This window comes from Pipra filicauda, unplaced genomic scaffold (assembly GCF_003945595.2).
Source record: "Pipra filicauda isolate LSUMZ 115617 unplaced genomic scaffold, ASM394559v2 scaffold358_size1319798_pilon, whole genome shotgun sequence".
Classification (NCBI taxonomy): Eukaryota; Metazoa; Chordata; class Aves; order Passeriformes; family Pipridae; genus Pipra; species Pipra filicauda.
In genome coordinates this window covers 603,136-619,906 of record NW_024104485.1, presented here as the reverse complement: position 1 = coordinate 619,906, position 16,771 = coordinate 603,136, and positions in this window count along the sequence as shown.

Below are 16,771 nucleotides of genomic sequence, written 5' to 3'. Positions count from 1 at the left end.
TTCCACTGCTGTATTGCCCACAACACTGCCAATAACATGCTCCAGTGCTCCATAAGACTTTCACTTCCCTCTCTGACAGATGCCCAAAAGCAATACGCACCCCAGCTTCATCAGACTTGCACTTTAATGGGAAACTTGAACAGTAATCTCCCACACTTTCATATCAGCACCTTTGCTTCCAACTCACTTTGTAACTTCAATTTGGGAAGTTATTCTGCCTTAATGTGTTTAAGGAGGACTCCGACCCACAAGCCACTCACTGCAGGGTGCTTACAAAGCACCAGAAGCTGCCTGGTAGCTGCATGCACATGAGGACCACAGGATGCTCTTCATCAGTTCGTTAAGTTAATTTAAACCACTCTCTTAGAGGGTGCAAATTAACAGTTGTGGTGAAGCCGGTGCCCAATCTGTTCCCCCTCTAGTGCCAATGCCTGGCTGTATCATTCAGTTTCTCCTTTAAGGACAGTTGGGATGTGCATATAAATTCGTGTGCCACTTATTATCTTCTATACAGGGAGATAAGTGGAAATGATGACAAATCATAGAGAAGCATTTCTTTTCTCAGTAAGCAGGACATCTAGAAGAAGTCTCTGGCCAGCATCATTTAGCAACACCTATTAACTGCGGAGGGAGAGGGAGAAAACCCTTCATCAGGTAGAGATTAGCTGGCAAAGTGTGCACAAGATGTAAAATCTGGTGCTGTGTGAAATTCTCTCCTGTGAAGAAGGTTAGAGCAAGGTTCTGTTTGCAGGGGTAAATGTTACTCACACTGAGCAGTGCCAGCAGCAGCAGCCTTAGCTGCCTTGGCAGATAAGCATGGCTTTTCTTTCCTGACAGGAAAGCAGCATTAGCATCCCTAAGAGTTTAATATGAGGAGTCATGTCCTATAAAAATCATGGAGCTGGCATTAAAAACAATAGTTTTAAAAATCAAAACTCTGGCACTTGAAACAGCATATTCAGGGTACTGTTGATATCTGCCAGTCTTCACATCAGCTTTCAGCAAGGATGACTCCTAGTATGATGCCTAATGGAGGCTTTATAGTTATCACGATGCAGTTCTTCATCATCTGTTTCACATCCATTTTGTCATTATTCTGCTCCTAAAATGTCTCTCGCTCCCAAGATGGCCATGAAGTCAGTGCAGCAGCATCTCCTGAGTCCTATGGGTATAGGAGGATGGGGACTGACAAGCCTTAATGTGAATTGAAGGGGATACAGATGAGATCTGTAGAACAAAAGATCTGCTAGTTGCTTTAGCTACAATCCTTTAAAAAGAAAAGAAAATGGATGTTTCGTGTTAACTTTTCCTTGAAGAATTTATCTTTTACCTTAAGTCTTAGGCCTGGAAGTCTGCATGGGGGAGAAAAGGTGTTTCTCCTAGGTGCCTCTGTTCTTCTCCAGAGATCAGAAAATGTTGGAAGCAACCTGCCACAGTGTTAGTACACTCTGGTCAAGCAAGGTCAGTACTGCTGTAACAAGTAGCTCTATATTTATTCAGTGCACCTCCCCAGTTTTCTTCCATTAGAAGGAACAAGCTCAGTTTCAGCTGAATTCACAGCAGCAAAAGCTATTGCCAAAGGTGGGGTACCTGTCTCTAAAAATCAAATCCAGCCAGCATGATGTGCCTGTCAGGGAAAGCTTCACCGAGCCAGTCTAATGTGAATTCTCTGACCAGACCTTCCCAAGGCAGATGGGAGAGAAAATCACATGTGCCTACAGCCAGCATAGTGACTTCCAGTGCAAACATCCCCAAACTGCAACTGATGCAGCCCTTACAGAAAGACAGCCATTAACTAGTTGGGACACATAATTCACTGGTGTCTTTGCCTACAGAAGTCCTGATAATGTCTTGTCTGACACTCCTACACATAACATAAATTCATTGTGTTTAAACAGGTAATAAGAGACACCTTGTAATTCTTTATTTCATTCTCTTCACTCTAAGGGTGGACATAATGCTTTGTATCAGTGTTTGCTTTGTAGCATACTCAGTTTTCTTCAGGTACAAAATCTTGGACTGACTCAGTACCCTCCAGGGTTAACATAATCGAGTCGTTGTCAGAGGTAGACCTGAGAGAGGGAGGTAAGTTCCCACAGTACAGTGAAATCAGCTTGGACTGAGTGCTCTGCCTGCCTGGAGGCACACACAGTCCCACCCTCCATTCTGGGCTACGGCACAGGAGGAAAGGAGAAAAGTAATTCAGGTTTCTCTTAGTGGTAAATAGTATGTTGAAGCTCTTACTTGTCATCATGAAGGTTTCAGCGTGGAAATACGCATGATAAATTTTGTTGGTATCACATCCCTGTGTATGTTACAAAATGGATTGAAGCAGGAGGATGCAAGAGTAAAATCATGGATTGTTTTCCCCCAGCACAGTGTGGCACCAGGTGGACTTAAGCACAGGACCGAGTAGAAGGACTTATTGAGTTCAGTCCCAGACAGCTCATGGACCCAAAGGGTATGTCTGTACTGGTAAATTAAATGTTCCTGGGCTCTCAGGCCAACTGGCATGGAATAGTCTGCTTTTTGCTGGTAAACTCTACCACTTTCCAAACCAGTTGGGAGACTGTAAATTGAAACCCCATCCATGCCAGGAAACGGTCCAGTCATGCAGTAGCACCATCATGTTTTAGTGCCCAGGCACACTTGAATTTACTAGTATACACACAGCCAATCTGTCTCACCTGGAGCAGCTGAAGTATCCTTATCCTCTATTTCCATGCCACTGCTTGTTTTTCAAATGCTAATGAACGAAAAGCACCTCTGAATGAGATGCACCCATGACATTAGAAACACTTTTTTCCCAGCCCATATAACTGAGTACATCTGCTTGACTGGGAGTGAGTGTGGGAAGAGCTGTCATCCATTGGCACCGGTGTTAGATAATGGTTGGTACATCATCTCCAGAGCAGCAGAAATCTAATTGGGTTATTCTGTCACCACGCACAAAGATTAGAGGGTTACTGATTGTTGTGTCATTATTTCCAGTGCAGCTGTAAATTCCTCCTGCTGCAGCATAATTCTTCAGACAGCCCAGCTCAAGTTGAAATGTTATGGTGTTATGAATGTCCTAGACAGAAGTGACTATTATACTACCTGCAGAGTGTTTAGACTTTAACAGATCAACCAAAAATAGTAAATATCTCTAAAACTGGAAGTGTGTGAGTAGATGAGCTCTTGTGACTCTGCTTTGGGGAATAAGCACCCTTGCTGTACTGTCAGGGTGTAGATCATGGTACTTTGCCTCAGTGAAAGTGATCCTTCTCTAAAAACAGGGAGGATATAATTTATTTTCATACTTACAAAATGATAAGTGTTGTTTATGATTCCAGTCAGCTGTTAAAATCATTTACGGTACAAATGAAACAGGAAATGTTTAACAGAACAAAGCTGAATTTCAAGATGGAAATTGAATTTCTCCAGTTAAAGACAGGAGATGGGGTAATTTTCAAGTGTTTGTATTCATTTTAAAATTGATTTCTGTATGGTCATATTTGCACTTGCTTCAGATGTGTTTTCAGCTTTTCTGGGCAAGTTACCCAAGCTACGACTTGTTAGCAATACAGTAGTTTTACAAAGGTCATTTTCCAAAAAAACCACTCTGATATTCTTAAGGTTCAAAAGTGTATCTAGTTTTCATGCATGATTATGCTTACAGGTCTACAAAGACCGAAAAATAATAGACTTTCCTTCCTGCTCCCATTACCCTTTGGAAAATAAACCCCAAGCTAACAAAATCCAAGAAAACATTTCTAAATTACTTTAGGGCAAATATTTTTTGTTGTATTTATTCAAAAGCAAAAGACTCTGATAATACCACTGTGAAAATTTGTAAAAATACTTGTAAAAATTTTTTATGCTGGATTAGCCCTTTTAATTAATTACCATTAAAAACTCTGTAGTTCAGGTAGCTGTCAGCACAACTCATCTTTTTTTGCCGGATTCTCCACAGGTTTTTAGTCTGTCAATTTAAAAATAGCCCTGATCTTGAGCAATAGCTGAAATTTCCCTTACTTAAGAAATCCTGTCCTCCATGAAACACATCGAGTGAGAATGAAGTAAATGAGACCTAAAGAGAAGGATGTGCACACACTTCTCCAGAGGGTTAGCTTGAAGATGTAATTCTTTCTGGTTTGATCTTTTACAGGGTGGGGAGTTTATTTGTCTCTCTGTTTGCTTGCTTTACTTCTGGGAATCAAACAACATGCACACCACCATGTTTGTTCCCATGTCCTTTTCTTTCCCCACCACTAAAAAAATAACATCTATTCCAGCGAAACTGTGTATTGTCACATAAAGATCACAATTCACTGAGTCTTCAGGAAATTCACCAGGGACTTTGTCTTTTCATTATTTTCACTTGAAAGATACTCTAAAATTTCAGAGGGGAATGATGGCATATGTCCAGAAGGAGAGCTTTCTGCTAACTTTACTTCTGAGAATAAAGAAGGGTAAATGCCAAGGTCAACACAGCTCATAGTATGGCTTTTTGGAGCCCTTTGAAAAATGAGAATAAACTTCACGAAATTAGGTAATGTATTGTAGAAAGCAAAGGTGGATAGCTAACACTAAGTTCTGAGCTACCGAAACAATCATAGCTGAGATGCCTTGAAAAACCTACAAATTTGTTACATGTACACCGTTTGGTAGGTGATAACTGAGAGAATTAAAAACAAACAAACAAACAAACAAAAACCAAACTGAAACAAAAAACCAACCAACCAAAAAAAAACAAAACACCACACACGAAAGAAACTTGCAAATGAACAAAAAAAACCACAAAAAACAAAACCAAACCAACAACAACAACAACAAAAACACCTCCAAATTCTGCACTTTGATTCTAAAAGGCAGCCAAAGCCAAGGAAACAAGACAATAAAGATTTCACAATCACACAGTATGACCACTGATGTTTACGGTCAGTCAGAAGCCCTGCATTCAGCAACTTTCCTGGTCAACAGGAAAAAAGGAGAAAGTAAAACCATGAAATAAGAAAAGGCCATTCTGTGACTTAGCATCAGCAGGTAGATATTAGAGCCAACACATTACTCATGGATAAAATAGAGTCTTAATTAAATTGAAAGTACTCTTAATGTGTGGAAGCTGAATGTTCAAATTGCCTCCCTCTCTTGACAATTGAAAAGCACATTTTGGTATTGAAAACACGTATCAACTCTTCCTTCAGCCTCTGTTCTCATCTGGGGAAAGGGAGAGAAGGAAGAGGAATACTAAGTGATATAGTACAAATAGGGCCTACACAGATGTTTTGTCCAAATAGATCTGTTACTGGAAAGGTGAGCTGAGCTGAGTGGATGGTTTACAGGTGTAAGGAATGTGTTGACATGGTCTGGAAATCCTACACAGGACAGGATCAGAAACCTGTTAAAGATAAAAGAGCCCTTAAGTGCTAGTGGATCCAGGCCTCAATCACAGGCTGACAGAACCAGTTCATTACATTCGAGGAAATCTGGAGAATTAGACATTAGAAACTCAGAAGTCTAAGCACAGGTCAGAGGCTAAAAAGAGAAATCTGCCATCTCCACTTGGACTTACCTGGGTTCCTGCCCTGATATCCACCCAGGCCTTTACTGAACAGCAGAGCCCAGACACTTTATGACAACTCTGTCTGCTTGATTTTTGGTTCTTTTCTTTTTTATTCACATTTTCCTTCAGTAAATGTTTCACTGAGATCCTAGCTATCAAAAGCCAAATAAAACCTATTTAAAAACAATGTAAAAAACAAACAAAAACAAACAAAACAGAAGAATGGTGATTCTTCAGAGATATTATTTGTATATGCTCTGCTGGCCTTAATTTCTTGGGATTTTGGTTTGGTTTGTTGTTTTTTTTTTTTTAAACAAAACAACAAAGACTTGTAAGGTGAAGCCTTTCTTTTTTTCTTTTTGCTGAGCTGAGTTGAGGTTCAAAACTTTAATACAGCAACTTGATGTTTTTGTAACAATATTTAAAATATTTAGAATAGTATTTTTTCCTTATAAGTAGTATTATTATGTATTAAAATGTAAACATATCTATTATGTACAAAGATGTATGTATTCATACATATATATATATATATAAAACATTGTGTTCATAGGTAACGTACTTAATATTGACTGCAAGTTGCATTGCAACTTGATATTCAAATTATCCATGAAACAACAGACTGTGTTATGGAACAGGAATTAAAGCAGGCAGGTGTTTTTTTTATTTTATTCTTGGCATAAACATTGCTGGAAATAACCACGTGCAAATGTAAGCTCCCTAAGTTAGGGGTGGGAAATATTTTCTATGGGGAATATTTCCTAGATGAAATCACTCAAAATCACCTTTACTTGTTTTCTCACTCATTTTCAGACCTTCAGTCCTGGATTAAGTCAGTTGTACTTTCAGTCAAACAGCATTTGATGTATTTGTAATGTTCCAGGGAAATCTACCTCTGCCCACTGAAGTATTTCCAGGGTTTATTTTGAGACCCTTGTAGGGTGGAAAGGGACACTGAGAGTTCAATGTTTTGCTGGCATTTACTTACTGCAGACATGATCAATAAAGCTCACAGTCACGTATTTTATTATAAAATATACAGTAACTATAATACACTAATCCTATAAATATGTTACATAGGATTTATAGTTTGAAGTTCAGCAGAATCATGTGTTTGGAACAGAGAGTTCACCATCAAACAACAAGAATATAGAGTATCATAAGAGGTAAGAATATTGACTGGATGTCCCTAATTTTAAAAGGTAGAATGTAGGATTGGGATCACACACCTATTTTCAACCCTAGCTACTGTCCCAGGAGCCTGAACTGCAACAGTTTATTCCCCTCACATCTCTGCTGGGAATAGAAAAGGAAAAGAACTATCCACATCTAGATAAACTCCAGTGGGGCCATAGAAGACATTTTAAAAGTCTCCCTGGCATCAGTATGTATGAATCTAAACCATGGGGGAAATTTATAGAAATTTTTAAATCAATTAACATGTTAGGTTCTGAAAAGATATTGTAAACTGTCCAAAGTAATAAAATCAGCAATGCATGGCATTACTTTCCTCTATGAAGAGCTTGAATAAATAAGACATTTATAAAAATGAGCAGAAAATATGAAATGAATATCCCAAGAACCATGAAAAAATATAAGCTAAAAGAGAAATTGAATTTTTCTCTGACTTTCTGAGAGAGAATGCACTTGTGGATTTTATACATAATTTATAAGGGAAATTGGCCAGTTCACTCAGGTATACCATATCAACTTTTAGGAAAGATTAAGCAAGCTGTCTTCTTTTAATTGAAATCAAATATAGTCACAGAAGAAAATGACTTCTGCCCAAGGAGGAATATGGTGCTGTCACATGGCCAACAGCATTTACAGTGTACATGGGGCTTTCTTCTACAAAGTAAACTTCTGTTTCAGTTCTTGAGCAGCCACAAAATGGTGTGAGCATCAGCAGCTTCCCCCATCCCTGAGCCAGTTCTCCCTTACCTCTGTCAGTAGCTACACTTACATTTGACTTTGTGTACAGTAGGTTAAACCTATGTCCTACATACTGTTTGCATCCCTAAGAACATAAGAATTGGCATAGTAGATCAAACTAGTGATCCATTTAGTTCAATATCCTACCTCTGAATTAAGTGTAGGATGCTTCAGGGAAAGGTGTAAGAAAGCCTTTAGTGGGCAATAATGGAATGACCTGTCTCAGGGAAAATTTGGTGGGGACCTCCAAAACCACTGAATGCAATTTCCTGCTGCGTCAGGCACCACATCCTGGAATGCTCTTCTTAAATATATAAAGCTTAGTCTTAACTTGTTAAATAAAATTCAATCTTTCATTTTTCCTGGACTGTTTGAAATTATTAAGAGAGGTGACCACCTTTCCTGGGTTCTTTCATTGTCTCTGCTCCTGTCTTGCCATATTTCCTTTAGTAGGCTGCTTAAACTCTCCATGACTCATTTCCCCAGTTCATAATTAAGCCTCTTTATTTCACTGGAAGAGGTTTCTGATGACTACAGATATCCTCACCTAAAAGCTTGTGCAGGTCTAAGTGCTTATTCTGACAATAAAAATAAAGAAACCAATACAGTCGACTTTACATTAGCCAGCACAAGATGAATTGAGGGTACTCTGGTGATGGAAAAACACTGGTCATGCAGGTATCACTGCTGGTGGACAAGGGAAGCTTCAGATGCTTCTCCAAGAAGATTACCTGGCTTTTGATATGTAAGCTACCAGTGGCTGCTCTTTGGCCAACTGCTTGAGAACCCTCCTGGGGAGCATTACAAGCTGGCCAAGACCTCTGACCCTCTGGATCCTTGACTACAAAGATCATAACACAGTGGCAGCTGGGTAGGACAACCTGCTACCCTGCTGGATGTAGCTCATCCCTGACACTCTTGAGCCTGATGCTCTTGACTCATCCCTGGAAGTGTTCAAGGCCATCCCTGGAAGTGTTCAAGACCAAGTGTTCAAGGCCTAGGAGCTCTGAGCAACTAGGTGTAGAGGAAGGTGCCCCTGTCCACGGCAGGGGCACTGGAACTGGATGATCTTTAAGGTCACTTCCAAACCAGGCCATTCTTTGATTGTCTGATTCTAAAAAGAGGACCAAGAAGATCAGCAATTCCCACTCCTGAGAGCACTATACAGTGATGTTTCATCCAGGCCATCCTCAAAACAGCAGGACTTACTAACCTAAGCCTGAAGGAAGACCGTGGTTGTCAGTAGTCAGTCATCTGAACATATTATTGCTACTGACCTTCCAAGTCCTGTCCTGAATGTCTACAGCTTTTCATTTGTGACCTGATATATAAAACAGCAGCAGGTAAATAAACACATGACTAAATTCTGAACTTCACAGCAACCTAGGGAAAAAGACCAGAGATAACACATTTCTACACAAGCAAAAAAAGAGCTATTGAGTAGTCTTTTTAATCCCTTTATTAAAAGGCTTAGGATTTGGCTGCTCCTTAGCTCAAGTAAAATGAGTTTTTAATTTTGATGCAGCAAAATCTATGCTGAATACTTAGTACATCCTGAGAGTATCAAATGGAAGTGCATACAAGGTTCAAGATAAATATATATATTGTTGAATTTTAAACAAAAAAAAAAGAGCTTATTCCTTGTTCAGAAAAAAAAATGTTATAAAGTCCCTTTTTGCATTAGTTCTCTGCAGGTGTAATCTGGATGGACATAGCTAGTAGCATAACTATAGGTTTGTGTAAAGTGAAAGATGCTAGAAGTCTTTTATTCTGTCCCTAGATCCACACACCTTTCCAAAATCAGGGTTGAGTCCTATGGTATATTTCCTAATGCTTCTCTGGTTTGACTAGAAATATTTCAGTAAAAAGCTAGTCCATCAAAATACCTGATTTTTTTTTTCCACTACTTTGAAATATCCACTAAGGATTTCAAATTTTTGTATTTGTATGAGGATGTATACACATATGTGTATATATATATATGTATGTATACATGAATTAAAAAGATATATAAGGAAAAATACAGAGATATCCAAGAAGTTTATCTTTTTAAAAAAAGGCACTTTTAAAGTGTTTGGACAGTCAGAAAAATAACAGTGATAGAGTCACATCTGAACATGGAAAACATTGCAGGCTGCAGTGTAAATATCTGGGAGACAGCTGAGGAGCGTGGGCAGAAGGGGTGAGAAAATTTTGCAGGAGAGAAATAAAGATTCATGCAGAAAGACTGGAAAATAATTAAAAGGAGCAGGTAAGAAGAAGCGCTAGCACAGAAACAGAAAGGAGATAAGTTCTTTAGCTAAAAGGAGAAAATAAATCAGCATAGACAGAAAAGTAATTTTCGGTCAGTAAGGTAAGAGAGAGAAGCAGCAGAGTTCCAAGATGAGTTTAATGCTCATACAGGAATGCTCCCAGAGTAGAAACAGACCCTTAAAGAGAGAAAGCTTCTGGATAGGCAGGGGTTTTGCTGGTTTAAGATAACAATTAGATTAAGTGAGAGCCATCAGCATCTAGAAAGAGCAGACAGATTGCAGCAGCAACTGGGAAACATTGAGACCCTTTCCCAATGTTTCAGTCTTATCTAAAATCAATTACCAATATTAATAGACTCTTCCCATTGACTTCAGTGTGCTTTTGAGCAGGCCTTGACAGAGGGCTACAGATCTGCAGTGCCATTAAAGAGACTTGACAGAAGAATCATGTTTACCTACCCTAGTCCCTCTTCTCAGATCTCGCCTGTAATCTGATCAATACCCTTTTCCAAATTTTTTTGTTTAAGGACCAATTTTTATGCTTGTTTCTGAGGATGGAAAACTGTAACCAGTACCTTGTACTATCTTATAAACAGGCAGGAAAGAGTGAGTCTGGGAAAGTGACATGGTCAAGGCAACATAGGTCTTTAGCTGCTCAGTGAAGAAATTTACTAATGGGATTCATACGACTCTTTCAGAGATTAAAATAACCTTACACATTATTAGTATAGGATAGGGAATAGGGCAAAGAAAGGAGTTCAAGGAAATAATAACTCTATTTATTTATTATCTGTTTGTTGGTTTTTTTTAAAAAAAAAACACCTTTTCATAGCTGTATAAATCAGGCAGCTGGAGACCCTAGAGAAACAGCTGAAACATAATCAGTGAAGGTTTCCCTCCAGAGAACTGCATTTAACGATGAAACAACAACTGTCATTCAAAAGTTAGGAAGCCACAACACAAATCCATTGACCAGTTTTTCAGATCTAAATGGGCTTGAAATGGCCTGATATGATTTCTGGGTCATATCTCAGGATTGTTGAAGATGTGTGTTAACCCCAGACTTCTGTATTTTTATTGTAACCCTTGCAATCATTCATTTTCAAAATTGTTCAAACACTTTGATGACTGTTGAGAACAACCTCATTGTCAGAGAAGTTTTTCCTCATTTGTGTTTAGATATCTGTGCACCAAAAGGCAGAGTTTCAGTGTTCACCCAACACACAAACCACAGCAGTGGTTAAGTTGACATGTCCACACTATTATTATAAACTGGTTTTTAGCTCTCTGACAAACTCCAACAAAAAAGCAACTTAGAAAAATGGAGGGACTTGGATTGTTACAGAAGGAGAGCTTAAGAAGCATAATGGTGACTCTGGTGCACTGTATAGGTCCTGAGAAAATTAAGATAGAATAAAAATTAGGGATACGGTAGAAGAGAAAATATTCCTTTTTAACCCAAGACACAGAGGTACAGAAAAGCAGAATCTTCACGGAATTACTTTTCTTGTGTTCTTTTCTTTTTTTTTTTTTTTTTTACTCATTGGCATTTGTAGCACACCAGTATTCCCTAAAATCATGAATGTGGTGTTTACGCCTTCTTCTAAATCATTAATGAGACTGCCAAACGAGAATGCACCAAACACAAATCCCTTTTATAAACACTTTCCCCTTGGCTTGCTGCATTGTTATTTATTACCGAAGCTTGTTTATATACCTAGGGCACTTTTTACTTCATCTGACAGAATTCAAATTCAAGTCAGTTTGGATTAATTTTGTTCATCAGCTAATTTTATAATTTATTTTTAAAAGTCAATACTTTCTAGGGGTCTGTGCTTGCGGTTTTTTTCCTTGTTTTGGTTTTTATTTTCTTCTTTTTTTCACAAGCTTTTTTCTTTTGTCTTTGTTTTTTGTTCTTTTCCTTTGCCTGTAAGCCAACAAGTAAGGACACTCATCGATAATGAATATGATATTCAAACGTATTAAATGATTTTCAGATGTTGTCCCTGACACGATGCATTCACACAGTGAAATTAGTGAGATAATTGTAACAGTTGCCCTTCACTAAGGATGACTGTACTTACCAATTGTGTTATTAAACTAATGACTTCACAGGTATTTAGGATCCATCTGCTGCTGCCAAACATAAAAATTATTCCAAATATTAAAAACTGGAAGGGGAGAGGAATTTGAAACAAGACAGGACATTCAGTAGATAAGTACGGGCTAGACAGATGCTCATGTACTTAAATTATATTGTGTTGCTCGAATCTGCAGCGGAATATTTGGCTGTATAACACTGCACGTCATAAAGCATGTTCTACATTTTCATGTTTGTTTTCTAAGGTCTTCAGCTGGTTCTTGATACTTGATAACTTTGTATCACTGAGTGTCCCATCACCTTGGGATGGTGGAAGGCAAGTTCTGATGGAAGATTCCACTATCCAAGCTAACAACTAGGAGATATCTGAAGTGGATCCTGTCACATCTCTGTTTGGATCTATTTCTTCTGCTGTTCATCACGGAACAATCTTTGGTAAAGGAGATTAAGCCTAAAACTGAGTGTCTGATCCAGAGGTGATTTTCTATTCTTAGTTTGCCTCTCTTCTTTCTTTCCCTCCCTTACTTTGGCTGCAGTCAAAGATCACAGCTCTGTTCCTAATGCTGCCTTAATAAAAAAACCCAAAGCTTTCTTCTTGAGAAAGTGATCCACTAAAGAGAGAATCACAGAATCATAGAATGATTTGTGCTGGAACCTTAAAGATCATCTTGTTCCAAGCCCCTTGCCCTGGAAGGAATGCCACCCACTAGATCAGGTTTCTGAAAGTCCTGGAGGATAAATGGATTTTTCAACAGCCCCAAGAGGCTAATGGGAGAACTCACAACCAAGCCAAGAAATTCACTGCTCTGTATTTTGTCAGTTGTGCTACTTCCACACTCAATAGTTCTGATTTTGCCATTGAAGGACATTTCTGACTGTATGGTGTTTCCTCTCAAATATTTTTCAGCACAGTGGCTGTGATTTCTTGGAAAAAAAGAACAAGCTTCTACACCAACCTGCACCCCAAGGTTGTTTTTTTTTAATAAACTCCCAACAAATCCCTGTAGATCTCTAAGCATCTCATTGTCAGAAATGCAATAAATTTCTGCACAAAAATGGTAATACTTTGAATTACTGACTGTCCAGATTCTTCTTATCTACCAATGAAAATGATAAAATAATCAATATTTTTCATTTTCAAAGAGTCTTAGCAATAAGGAGATAACATTTTCCTCTACTTTTATTTTTTTTTTTCAAATTTTTCTTAGGGGAAAAACTGTTGGCTTCAAATAACGTCATAATAACAATTACCATCAACAGCCAGCTATGTGCCCAGGTATAAATATCTGTTTATTTCAGTGCTATGTGACCACATCTTGCTTCATGTAGAAGATGGTTGGACATCACCATGGAAGACCTGCTTGAAAATCTTAGTTCCATCTAATTCAAGTTTTAGGATCTTAATTTTTTTTTAAAAAACAAGTTATTTAATAACCTTAGCTCTTCTGTCCTTACATCTGTCAAATAATAGGGGAAGTACCTTACTTTAAGCCTTACATGAGCTTTCTGTCAACAATCTTGCTCAGTATAATTTAATGTAGATCGAGACAGCTAAACACTGGGGAGAGTGTTCAGTTGCCTGTGCATAGCCATAGAGCAACTTCCAACACCATTTTATCTCTGGGACACATGGATGGGACACTCACCAATGACAGAAGATCTACAGGAGATTGATGCCTTTCCGGAGAGGTATCATGAGGCTGTGGAAAATGGGGGGTGACGAGCTTAAAATGCCACAAGGTGCTGACACTTAGGACAAAGTCTGGTATCTTAATGCCATCTGTGGACATGCGAACATGTTTTAGTCACAAAAATGTAAGGAGTTTAATCTGGAGCTAAATATCTGCTTGGAACATTAATTAACTGCATTAGAAAACCATTTAGCTTGGTAGTTATGAAAACTCGCCATTTTAGAAGGGGTGGCTTAAATGCACATGTAAGTCTACAGCAGAAGTACTAATAGAATTTTGGAAACCTGGCTCCTTCTCTTGAGTGTTTTCATCTACCAGTGTTTAATATGGCAAAACCCCAGAGTTCTGTCAGTCTCAGAAGCAGCTGGGTATTGGGCAGGAGTATCTTCAATTTATATGTTCTGGTCATACTCCAAAAACAGTGGTCATTTGAGTTCAAGCAAAAAGATGAACAAAGGTTGTAGTAATTGGTTAAGGCCCTTCTTTTACATCAGTGTTTAGAAATCAAAAATGAATACATGTTTTCACATTCGCTGAGTACGTATTTACCCTTATAATCATGTGTTTCAAGGTTTCCAGTTGCCGGGGCATCAGCTGATTTTATTTTAACAAGTGATCTAGAAAAGCTGTTCCCCAGCCTAAATATGAGCAGGTCAAAAGAACTTGACCAAAAAAATGTTGATCCAATAAAAGAGCAGAAATGAGAGAGAGAGAGAGAGAGAGAGAAGGAAAGGTAATGACAAGGTATTTAAGATCCACCTTGGAAAAGTGGTTGATGTCCAAGTCTGCACATGAAAAATCATAGGTATGAACATGTTTACTTACTATTACAGAACATTCAAGTTCTTTATTCCATAACAAGCAGCACAGGGATTTAATAATGCTCAGGGAGCTAAGTCTTTAATAGTCAAGCAACTACTATAATTATTAGATTATTTCAGCTGGAAATCAGTGTTTCTGGGTGTATTTATTTTTTAATTCTGATCAATTTTCTCAAAAGAGTCTGATCTCACTTCTATACCTAAATGCAACCAAAGTTTGCAATTATGTCCTCACATGTTTTTTTCCTGCCCCCTCTTATGTCAATTGGCCATGAATTTTTTTCTTTGAAATATAACGAATATATATACATATATATAAATACACACACACATATAAAGAAAGTCCTTGTTTATCCCACCTTTGGTAGAATTATTCCTAGTACATTTTGGAAATACAGCCTTGCAGTAATTCCATTCAATCCTGGATGAAACAGAACAGCCTCTATTGTTATTTTTGTGCCATCCATCAGTGAGAAAGCTCAGTCATAGATAAGTGTTTACAAGTCACTTCACCCGAGTATCATCTCTGTATACAACCCATGACAGCCAAAAACATGTGCCTCCATGACAGCAGAGATATTTGATGTAGACCATGAAGCTAACCCAAGCCTAGGGCTGTATCATTGGCTATGACAGACCCAGTTTGCAGGCTGAATGTCAGTCATTCTTCTGCATTTCTGATTCTCTCTTTTGTATATTTGTTTGTCCTTATTTTCCCCTTGGGAAGACAGGACTAAAATTCAGTGTCAGTCAATCACTGAAGGAAGCTCTTGTCTTGTCAGAACAATTTTGACTATATCCGGTGTCAATTGAAGCTCTGGACACATTTGGTTGGTATTTCAGCAACCTGCACACACTGGCCATGTGGAAAAGTGATACTTGGGAGGACCAAGGTGATATCTCAGCGTGGTGGTGCAAAAAGTATTTTGCTCCTTAAGTTATTACAGAATTTGTTTGCAGTTAATTGACCAGATCAAAAGTCCTCATCTAATCCTAATGTCTCGTCCAAACTGTTGTTCTTCATGGATTTCTGGTTCAAGTTTAGACTAATTTAAAGCATCCAGGTATGAAATAGAGAGCTAAAAACCCAAAAGGGAGCTTTTTGCTTTGTGCAGCTAGAGCTTGTCCATCTAGTAACAATGGTGAAGCAATGGCATGTCTTTATTCTTCAGTGTTATATAAGAGCTGAGGGAAATAGCTAGCTAGTGTTCATCTTCATTCTGACTTTCACAAATCCAATTCTGCACAGAGAGAACAGAAATAAAAATTAGATTTTATGATTCTGATTCTTAAAAAAAAAAAAATAAAAAGCCCTACACATTACTATATTTCATGATACCTCTTCAAAATAATGTGATTATTGAACAGAGTCATAAGTACAAATTGGCCTCTGTAGTAATTGATACAGATTGCTGAGCTTTATTGAATTAATTCAAAATTTTCAATGGTAGACGTCTGTTGGATAGGCAAAGTTTCTGTGATGTAGATGAAGATATTCTGAGCCACACATCAACCATTTGGACCAGAAGAAAGTAGCTGAACTTGTGAATAGTGAAAGACTGATGTTTCACACAAAATTTTAAGATGATTAGCAAAACACCATAAGAACATTTTCTTTTTTTGTAAGTAGCATAGTCATGTATGGTTGTCCAGTAAATGCCAGCACGTACAGGAAGGTGTAGCTGGTTCTTGCAGCCAACAAGAGTCAGGAGCCACCTCTGAGCTTCTGTCAATGCCTCCCTTCGATGCTTGTAATTCTCACAGTAAAAGGGATATCTATTAACGTGAAGAAATAATGTTTACTGAAATTGTTAGCTCCTTTTGCTAATCATCTCCAGTGCTGCAGGGCAACCAACCAGCCACTGTTACCTTTCCTATTCTTCTTTTTCACCACCCCACTGGCAAGTTTCTTTAGAAGGTGAGGAGAACAGTTGACTGTGGAAATCTGGGCCAGTCGGGATTTAAGCACAAAACTTGCCTAGAAACAGGGTGTTAAATAGCTCTACCAAAATGATTCAATGCTTGCACTGAGATACGAACACTTTGCAGTCAAATGTCAAGTCAATCTGAATATGCCCTGGCAAATCTACCAATGAGTAGTCTTATCTGGAGACCACTGAGGTTAATGTGATGCTTACACTGGGTTTTGGAGGAGAGTGAATAACAGCCTGGGATTTGGTCTATATTTAGTCTTTTAAACTATGAGAATTTTAAGAGCTTTTAGCAGGCAAAGCATTATGGGACTCTTGACAAACTTCTGTCTCGTCTGAAAGGGATTTTAAAAAATTATTTCAAAGGATAATATCAGAAAAGACTTTACCTTCTTAATAGACAGACAAAGCTGAAGACACTGCAATGCTTTATCCCAATAACATACATTTACTTGTTTGCATTCACAGAAACCTACGGTTAAAGGATGTGGACTT